This window comes from Hyperolius riggenbachi, chromosome 2 (genome assembly GCF_040937935.1).
Source record: "Hyperolius riggenbachi isolate aHypRig1 chromosome 2, aHypRig1.pri, whole genome shotgun sequence".
In the NCBI taxonomy this organism is placed as follows: domain Eukaryota; kingdom Metazoa; phylum Chordata; class Amphibia; order Anura; family Hyperoliidae; genus Hyperolius; species Hyperolius riggenbachi.
Window position 1 is genome coordinate 139399355 of NC_090647.1, and position 10174 is coordinate 139409528.

General features: G+C 44.1%; 1 protein-coding gene across 1 annotated transcript in view; it reads left to right on the forward strand.

The window, feature by feature from the left end:
* Positions 1 to 9949: 9949 nt before the first annotated feature.
* LOC137545834 (retinol dehydrogenase 16-like) overlaps positions 9950 to 10174 on the forward strand; it is an 81907-nt gene continuing 81682 nt past the window's right edge. Inside the window, exon 1 of the mRNA XM_068267517.1 lies at positions 9950 to 10117. The gene's annotated coding sequence lies outside the window, so the exon portion shown is untranslated. The remainder of the gene's footprint in view (positions 10118 to 10174) is intronic.

The window sequence follows — 10174 nt, forward strand, 5'->3', positions numbered from 1 at the left end:
GGTGAAAAAGCAGCCCAGAACTACATAGGGGGAACTTGTCAATGACCTCAAGGCAGCTAGGACCATAGTCACCAAGAAAACAATTGGTAACACAATACGCCATGAAGAACTCAAATCTCGTTGAGCCTGCAAGGTCCCCCTGTTCAAGACAGCGCATTTACAGATCCATCAGCAGTTTGCCAATGCACATCCATGATGTGAACTAAGTGAAAGGGTTGTGGTCAGATTCGACCAAAAACCAGCTATTTGGCATCACATCAGATAAACTTGCCATGTTTGAAGGATGACTGCTGCCCATGACCCTAAGAACACCATCCTCACCATCAATCATGAAGGTGGATACATTGGGCATGATTCACAAAGCTTTTTCACTTGTTTTCCTCTTTTTTCACCTATCTATGTTTCTATTTTAAGCTAAGAGCAAAAATATAATTAAGGTTAGAAATGAAAAAAAAAAGGTTTCAAATAAAGTTAATCAAGAACAATATACGTTGAGTGATTTTTTTGCTTGTAAATGTGCTTTTTTTGCTGCTGATTTTTATTAACCAGGTGATAAATAAGCAATTTTTGCAAAGTTATGCGAATAGAGCCCAATTGTGCTTTGGGAGTGTTTCTCTGCTATGGGGATAGGACACCTTCACTGCTATGTATTGTCAAATCTTGGGTGAGCTCCTCTTCCCCTTAGCCAGGGCATTGAAAAATGGGCATGGCAAGAACCCAAAACACATGGCCAAGGCAACAAAAGAGTGGCTCAAGAGGAAGCACATAAAGGTCCTGGAGTGGCCTGGCCAGTCTCCAGACCTTAATCCTATACAAAATCTGTGGAGAAAGCAGAAGGTTCAAGTTGCTAAACATCAGCCTCAAGACCTTACTGAGGTGGAGAGGATTTGCAAAGAGGAGTGGGAGAAAATCACTCCTGAGATATCTGCAAACCTGGTGGCCAAGTACAAGAAATGTCTAATGTAACGATTGTGAAAATTCTCTGCCTGATCAGCGCACAAGACGTGCGCTGACACTGCGGAAATCCTCCACAAGCGTGTAATTTGAGGGAACCCAGCAAAAGGTGCAATGCACCTGTAGAGGGAAATTCCTGTCGGCAGGAGGAGCTGTGGAGTGCAGAGGAACAGCTCCTCTGCCCTGCCACAGACGCAAGACAGGAATTGCACGAAGGGAAGAAACGCAGGGCAAGATAGCCCTGAAAGAGAGAGATTAAAGCGACAGAGGGTATGTGTGTCCACCAAACTAGTCTCCACCCTGCGACGATGAACACACAACCATGAAGACAAAGTGAGAAGGCAATCGCCAGAGATGGCGATTGCTAACAGCGACACAAGACTGAATAAGCACAGATGAGGAATGGATGTATGTCCACCAATCTAGCCGCCAACCTGCGACGGTAGACACACAACAGAAGAAACCAAGTGATAACGCAATCGCAAGAGAAGCGATTGCGGAAGAGATTGAGCAAAGGGACAGATTGTATGTGTGTGCACCAAACTAGTCGCCAACCCGCGACGGTGCATACACAACAGCAGATAAGAAGCAGGAACGCAATCGCGAGAGAGGCGATTGCCAGAGGTGACACAAGGCTACAGCAAGGCAGAGCACGAGAGTAGCAAAGGCACAGCAAATCATACAATGAGAAGATAAGGAAAATAACAAACGCTAGCTAAACGCGAACACCGCACTCATTCGCAACAGTGCACGCGTTTATGCGCAGTCTCCGCATGATAAGCACAACAGAGACAAGCACGCCTAACTAACCACCGACAGACAAACATGAAACAGAGGACGCGAGCGCTTGCTTAACGGTTACCTCAGCCTCCAGCAAGTGTTCGTAGCAGACAAGACAGATACACGAAAACAAGAATAAGCGAGAGATAGGATCTACAGCACTAGCGCAAGAGGCTAGTGCGATCCAGGAAGACAGAACAGAAGGATCCACAGCACTAGCGCAAGAGGCTAGTGCGATCCAAGTATAGAAAGAGAGATGGAGATCAGACGGATCCACAGCACTAGCGCAAGGCGAGTGCGATCCTGGCAAGACAGATCAGGTGAGATAGCTGGTAGCAACCGCTGCTCCAGCTATACTCCAAGAACAAAGATCAGAAAGACTTCCTGTCGACCCCCGCTGGGACAGGACAATCGTAACAGACAAACAAAACAGATATGCAATCCTAACCACACTAGGGAATCTGCCTAGTGCAGTTCCAGGAATTACTCTAGGCTAATCTTCAAACAAAGAGCAAGGCTGACACTCCAGGCCAGTTACACAGGACTAACCCTTATGACCAGCAAAGGACTCTGGGAAACATAGCTCTTCATACTGCCAGTCATCAAAGGAGGCAGGCAGGGGATTTGCATAACGAGTGTATGCAAATTCCTCAGCAGCAGAACAGACCAGAAACTTGTAATGGAAAGACAGGTCTCTCTTACAGAGACCTGCAGCCCACAGACTAGAAGAATGCTCAAACAGCTGTCTGCCAGTGCATCCAGCTGAGCGGATCATTACATCTAACCTCTATGATTGCCAGTAAAGGTTTTGCCACCAAGTGCTAAGTCATCTTTCGATAGTGGCTCAAATACTTCTTTCCCTCACTGTACTTTGGAGATATTACCTTCAGTCAGGTGCTTACATAATTAACTTCTGCATAACAGAGTCAATCAGGAAGACTGATGAAGTATTTGGATACCTTTGATTATTTAGGATTCTTTTTCACTCAGTAGAACTAAAGACAATAATGATACACATCCATAGCGCTAATAAACAGTAATGGAACTTTTTAATCAGATAAAATTGTGTGAAGGAACAACTTTATACACCCTAATTGGGCACCTTCCACTTTAAAACCACATAAGAAGTGCGTACAACAGCACACTCATGTATTACCCTGATAAGCAAGCATCCATAGATATAGTGTACTGAATCGTGGTCTTATCTGGGGCCCAGTAAACAGACCTACACTTCACCTGTTCATAGAAAATCCATGCATGGATACATTTGCATTGATAAAATTTTAGGACTCCTATTTTCTATAGTCCTGGATAAGTAATTTGATATCTCCTAAAATCACTGTAAAACGGGCGTTTTCATCCCCAAATACTGATTAGTTCAATCTTGGCATCAATTTCAGTTCCGCATATGCTGAGATTGAAGATCAAGACTCTCAAAGAACAAACAACTAAAGACATTACTTTGTAAAACTGTTGAAATGGTGTCTAGAAAAGAAAAAGACAGTACCAAAAAAGGTACCTCATTTTTCTTTGCACAGTTTTTTCTCCATACAGTGGAAGGATTGGTGTTCAGTTGTTTGGCAATCTTTTTTTTTTTTTTATTTCTTCAATGGCTTATAGGCATCGATAGTTTAGAGATACCTCAAATCTCTTTTGAACAAGAGATGATGATGCAACTCTTCAATAGCATGGAGCAAATCAAACTATACATCTATGGTTTAGATAAGGCAGGTTTCTCCAAGATCCATTTGAATATATATATATATATATATATCTCCAACATCTTCTGTTGCGCTGTACATAGTACGAAACAAATAATGGGGAACAAATATACATAAGAAGTTCACAACACTGTACAGTCATGACATTTAATAGTAGAAATACAAATACATACATAGTTAATATGTAGTTTGAGATATCTCTAAAGTCGGTACATGTGCATATGTTAAATTACAGCATTATGAGAAACATTAGGAGGAGGCCGTTGCCCTTACGAGCTTACAATCTAGAGAGTAGTGGGGAGGAAACAATAGGGGAGGAAACACAGGGGTTAATAGGTGAAGCAATAAACCTTTGGTGCTACCTATAGCAAATTATAAGCTTGTCTGAACAGGTGTGTTTTCAGAGTACTTTTGACGATTTCCAGTCTCAGAGCATGATGAACTGGTTGAGGGAGAAAGTTCCAAAGGAGGGGGCAGCCCATGAGAAGTCCTAGATGCAAGAGTGAGAGGCAGAGCTGACGCTAGCAGTAAGGCAAAAGGGGAAATGCCCCCAGGCCCCAGAGTCCCTGGGGGCCCCCAAGCAAAATTTCTCCCAATTTGCCTGCCCAGAAACAATGTTTGACCGACCACGGCCATCTGATGCTCTGGCCTGTGTCTCTGCGTGCTGTTTGTGGTTGATGCGGTGCGTAGGGACAGTGTTGGTGCAGGTGAGGCAGAAACAGGGAGGGGAGGGAGGCTGGGACCACACGTTACCTGATTCTTGGTGACGCTTCCTGCTTTTCCATTGTTTCTTCCTCCTCTAGCTGCATCACACGCAGCCAGCCGCAGTGGCGCTCCCCCCGACGTGATGCAGGCACGGACAGTGCGGCGATTTTGGCGTGATCACGTTAAAGAGTAACTGTTAGCCCCAAAAATCAAATTTAAATCTCTATTGCAATGTTTTAATTACTTTGTAAGGGAGCCAAAAAGGCAATGCAGAAGTTAAAAAGCAATCTAATTTTTTTACTGTGTAGTCTTTTCCCCAAGCTCCTAAGGAGGACGCAAAGCCGCATAACAGATACTGCAGAGCATGCAGAGCATGCCCATGTCTGCCCGACCCCCCTCTCCCCCCCAGGACCAGGTGCCGATGTCTGCCCGTCCCCCTCTCCCCCCCCCCCCCCAGGACCAGGTGCCGATGTCTGTCCGCTCCCCCCCCCCCCCCCCCAAGAGCCGATGTCTGTCCGACCCCCCAGGACCAGGTGCCGATATCTTCTCACCCCAAACAGCTGACACGGAGAGAGAGCGGGAGCGGAGTACATCTACACACTTCCAGCGCCGCCACCGCAGAGCAGCCGCCGCCGTGCATCTCTCTCCTGCTCGTGATTCTCTCACATGTGACTCGGCGGCGGCTGCTCTGCGGTGGCGGCGCTGGAAGTGTGTAGATGTACTCCGCTCAGCGCAAATCGCCCCAAGTAAGAACGGGCCCATAGGGTTTCATTACGCTAGCGTTTGAGCGTTTTGCCGAAATCGCGGCAAAACGCTCTAGTGTGAATGGGGCCTAAGAGATTTTTTACTGCTATATTGCCGGCATTGATCATTTCCGCATTTTTCCCACATTCACTAAACATTTTCCGCATGTTTTCCGCAATGCAGGAACAATGTGTAAAAATATTTGGGAACGTGTAATTATGTAGTAAACATGTGGAAACTATGCATAAAAAAGTGGTATAAAAAAATTGTCAAAGAAAAAAAATGAAAGGCCAGCAAACACAGCGCTCAAGGCTCTAGACTCCATTTAAGTCAATGGGAAATGAAATATATCACCAAGTACTTGTAGGTGATATAGAATCAATAGTTACGGTAAGTCAGAAATAATGTGCCCCTTTTTCTTTGTGAATTTCAGTGGGAATTTACCGTAAGTGCATTTCCGCATGTGAAAAATTGTGAATAGAGCCCATTGTGTTGTTTAAGTGTTCCCTTTAATTTTTTTCAGCAGTGTATATTGCCACACTCTGTGTTGATTTACCATCTTGAGGCTTTGTTCACATCCAAAATCGAAATCGCTGACAGCTGCATTTTGCGATTTTGTGATTTTTTTTTTGCTAATTTTTTTGAAAAGCGCTTTTGCAGAGCGATTTGTTTTTTCACTTCAGGAAGTGAACTCTTTTACCTGAAAAAGAATAAATACAATTTATTTATTCTTAAAAGCGCAAACGCAATCGCCTCATAAAGCGATTTCGTGAGCATTTTGCGTTTTTCCTAAACCTTCCATTTTAGCAAAATCGCCCTTAAAATGGTACAGGCAGCCCTTTGGTCAGCGGAAAGCTGACGAAACGCGCTGATATGAACTATCCCATAAGGATTCATTGCACAAGCGATTTTAGGGCGTTATTTAACCACTTGCCGACCGCGCACTCATACCGCGCGTCGGCAAAGTGGCAGCTGCAGGACCAGCGACGCAGATCTGCGTCGCCGGCTGCAGGCTAATTAATCAGGAAGCAGCCGCTCGCGCGAGCGGCTGCTTCCTGTCAATTCACGGCGGGGGGCTCCGTGAATAGCCTGCGGGCAGCCGATTGCGGCTCGCAGGCTAAATGTAAACACAAGCGGAAACAATACACTTTGTTTACATTTGTACAACGCTGCTAACAGTAGCAGCGTTGTACTGGATCAGCGATCCTTGGCCAATCAGCGGCCGGGGATCGCTGTCACATGACAGGCAGGAGCCTGTTAGAGGCTGCACAGGACAGATCCGTTCCTGTGCAGCCTCGGATCTCCGGGGAAGGGAGGGAGGAGAGGGAGAGGAGGAATCCTGCGGTGGAGGGAGCTTTGAGGTGCCCCTCCCGCCAGCCACACGCAGGTAGGAGCGATCAGACCCCCCCAGCACATCATCCCCCTAGTGGGGAAAAAAGGGGGGCGATCTGGTCGCTCTGCCTGGTGTTTGAAACGCCCTAGGTGTGAACGAGACCTGAAGGAGTTTTAGAATCTCTCTCTCATTGGAACCATGTTTCCAGCCAATTATCCAGGTCTGCAAGCACTGTTTTAACTGCATATTAACCACTTTATCCCCGCCCGTACAAATTTCTCCGTCCCTTTTTCCATCCTTTAACCCCCAGGGACGGAAAAATCCGTACTTTCCGCGCTCCCGCCGCTGCCCGCGCTCCCGCTCGTAAACACGCCGCCTGCCGCTAGTAAACACGCCGCCGCCCGCTCGCCCGGAGATCGATGAACGGGAAAATCCATTCCCGTTCGTTGATCTAAGCCCCGCAATGATCCGCTGCTCTCCGATGAGCAGCGCGATCATTGTGAAAAGTAAACACTTACCCAGCCTTCAAGTACTTCCTCCAAGCTTCCGGAAGAACGCTTGGAGGTCGCATTAAAACAAAAAGTTACTGTGGCCATCTTGTGGCCAAATAGTAAAACTACACCCTACACATTTTTCACATACAAATAAATTACTTTTACACAAAAAATTAACTCATTACCTCCCACACTCCCAATTTTTTTTTTTTTTGTAATTAAAAAAAAAATTAAAAAATGTACAATAAAAAAAATACATAAATAGTTACCTTAGGGACTGAACTTTTTAAATATTTATGTCAGGAGGGTACAACACTGTTACTTTATAAACTATGGGCTTGTCATTAGGGATGGACGGAAAAACTGAAAAAAAATGCACCTTTATTTCCAAATAAAATATTGGCGCCAAACATTGTGATAGGGACATAATTTAAATGGTTTTATAACAGGGACAAAAGGGCAAATACATTTCATGGGTTTTAATTACAGTAGCATGCATTATTTAAAAACTATAATGGCCGAAAACTGAAAAATAATAAATTTTTTTCCCCACATTTTTCCTATTTTCCCATTAAAACACATTTAGAATAAAATAATTCTTGGCATAATGTCCCATCTAAAGAAAGCCTAATTGTTGGTGGAAAAAAACAAGATATAGTTCATTTCATTGCGATAAATAATAATAAAGTTATAGACGAATGAATGGAAGGAGCGCTGAAAGGTGAAAATTGCTCTGGTGGTCAGGGGGTAAACCCCCTCAGCGGTGAAGTGGTTAATTTGCTTGATTAGACTTATGCAGGTATTTGCTTCATAAATGCAAATTCCATATTTTTGTATATACAATTTATTTTTTTTCTAAAATCCTTCAAGAGTAGTGGCTCCATATTTTTTGACAGGGTTTGTGTCCTTTTCCTTCCTTTTATCAACATAGTATAAAAGCAGTATCAAAGGTGCTGAAAAAAGACCTCTTTACCACAATGGGGTTTATTAGTTAAACTAATGCCTGGTACATATGATGTGATTTTCCCTTCAGATCTACTGGAAATTTACCATTGTTTGATAATTTCCTACATGCTTTCGATTGATGGAAATTATTGAACGATGGGAAAGTAAGGCCTCTTTTCGACGAGCAGTTTTTAGGCAGTGAAAAAACTCTCAAAGGGCTGGTGCACACCAGAGCGGTTCAGGAGCGGATTGTAAAATGCTTGCAGGGAGAAAATCGCTTGGCTAATGAAAGTGAATGGGATCGTACACACCAGAGTGGTTCATTTTTCCACAAACGCAGCGTTTTTTAGATTTCTAAGGCGTTTCTGCCTCAATGTTAAATAGGAAAGTGGAAAACCTCTCTGAAAAACGCTAGATCAGAGCGGTTTTCCAGGCGTTTTTTGTCACAGAAGCTGTTTAGTACCAGCTTAACTGTAACAATATTTGAAATCTGCTACACAAAAACGCTCCAAAAAACGCTAGGCATGTTTAGAAAACCTCTCTCAGGGCCCATTCACACTTGAGCGTTTCGCCGGCAATTTCGTCAACACGCTCAAATGCTAGCGCTGTTGAAAACGCTAGTGCAATGAAACCCTATGGGCCCGATCTTACTTGGGCGATTTGCGAAATCGCCCAAAAACGCTAAACGTAAACGCGTAGCCTGCACCATTTTCAGGCGATTTCCCGGCGATCGCGTTTCAGTGCTATAGAAGCACTAAATGTCATCCCGGAAAAATCACTGTAGTGTTCAGTGATTTTTCCGCTGAAAAATGCCAACTGAAATCGCCAGCGTTTCACAAATGCAAGAGTGAATAGGCCCTTAACATGCCTAGAATCGCTCTGAAATCTGCTTCAAGAACTTCTAGCGTTTTGCAGATCTGCTAGAGGTTTTTAGTGTGCACTGGCCTAAACTCTCACAACTACTCGCTGCTGCCTGGTAACTGCTTGCTGAGCACACAGCTCAACTATCCATGGAAATGAGTCCTTATTGCTTGATCCTGGTTGCTTTGATTTTGAAAGACTAAAGAGCTGGCTACTAAGGCCTAGTGTTGCGCACACCAAAAACCGCTAGCAGATCCGCAAAATGCTAGCAGATTTTGAAACGCTTTTTCTTCTTTTTCTGTAGCGTTTCAGCTAGCATTTTGCGGTTTTGTGAAGCGTTTTTGGTGTGGTAGATTTCATGTATTGTTATAGTAAAGCTGTTACTGAACAGCTACTGTAACAAAAAACGCCTGGCAAACCGCTCTGAAGTGCTTTTTTTCAGAGCGGTTTGCGTTTTTCCTATACTTAACATTGAGGCAGAAACGCCTCCGCAATCCAAAATCTGCAGCAACCCGGGAGTATGCGTTTCTGCAAAACGCTTCCCGCTCTGGTGTGCACCAGCCCATTGAAATACATTACCCAAGCGTATCCGCAGCCGCAAGCGGATCGCAAAACGCAGCCGAACCTCTCTGGTGTGCACTAGGCCTAACAACTAATTATACCCTGCTTATAAAAGTACTGCATGTTGTTGCTGCTGTGTAACTGGATATCAAGTTATGTGGACTTGTGCAAGATATTTGTATGGGATAATATTGGTCAGCAAGTCATTCTGCTAGCATACAATATTTCTGGATCATATGGGCCCCAATGTCACATAACAATTGGGCTTCATCTGGATATATGGTGCTGTTAATATCCATTGTCTGTGAATTACACAGCTGCTAAGTTAATTTATCCCTGCCCATGACCTCCTGTCATTACCATGCCCACTTTCCAGTGCACGGACAGGCCTTTTGATGGATTTTTTTGCCCAACAGCTACACTAGCACTAGATCCAGCACCTGCATAGCATCCTCAATAAAAAAAATAATCCTGGAGCCGCCCTTAATCAACCCTATTGTGGCTTCCTGTTTTTTTGCCCCCCAACAATCAGATTTAAGTCATCTACTGGCATGAAAGTGTTTTATGAACTGATTTTAAAAAAATGCCAGCCAGTATGTAACAATCTGCTTGCAATACTGTACAAAAGCAAAGTCATTGACTTTTCAGATCTTTAAAAACAGGCTCCTGCTGCAATACATTCCAGTTAATAATTAAAAAGGTAAAACGGGGACTAGTTTGTGGCTTGAAGCAGGAACCGCCGTATCTTTTACTGACTAGGATGGAAAGCATCCAGGTTGTTGCACAATTCAGGCGTTGTCAACAGGAAAGCAAAGTAGTATTTGTCAAGGTGTGCAGTGTAATGGGAAGATTAGTGCCAGGGACATCCTACCTGTATATACCTTTTTCTGTAGTCTTTTTTTTCACCTCGATGTGGTTGTTATTACTGCTGGTGGCCCTCACAGCTGTGACTACAAGGGGAAGAAGCTCTAAAGAACATTGAAAAAGTAGGAAGTCTTGTCTTTTTACAGCCATCAGAGGTAGGTGGAGCTCTCTGTTTAATGCATTGATGGTGGAGTTCAAGTTATGAAATATTT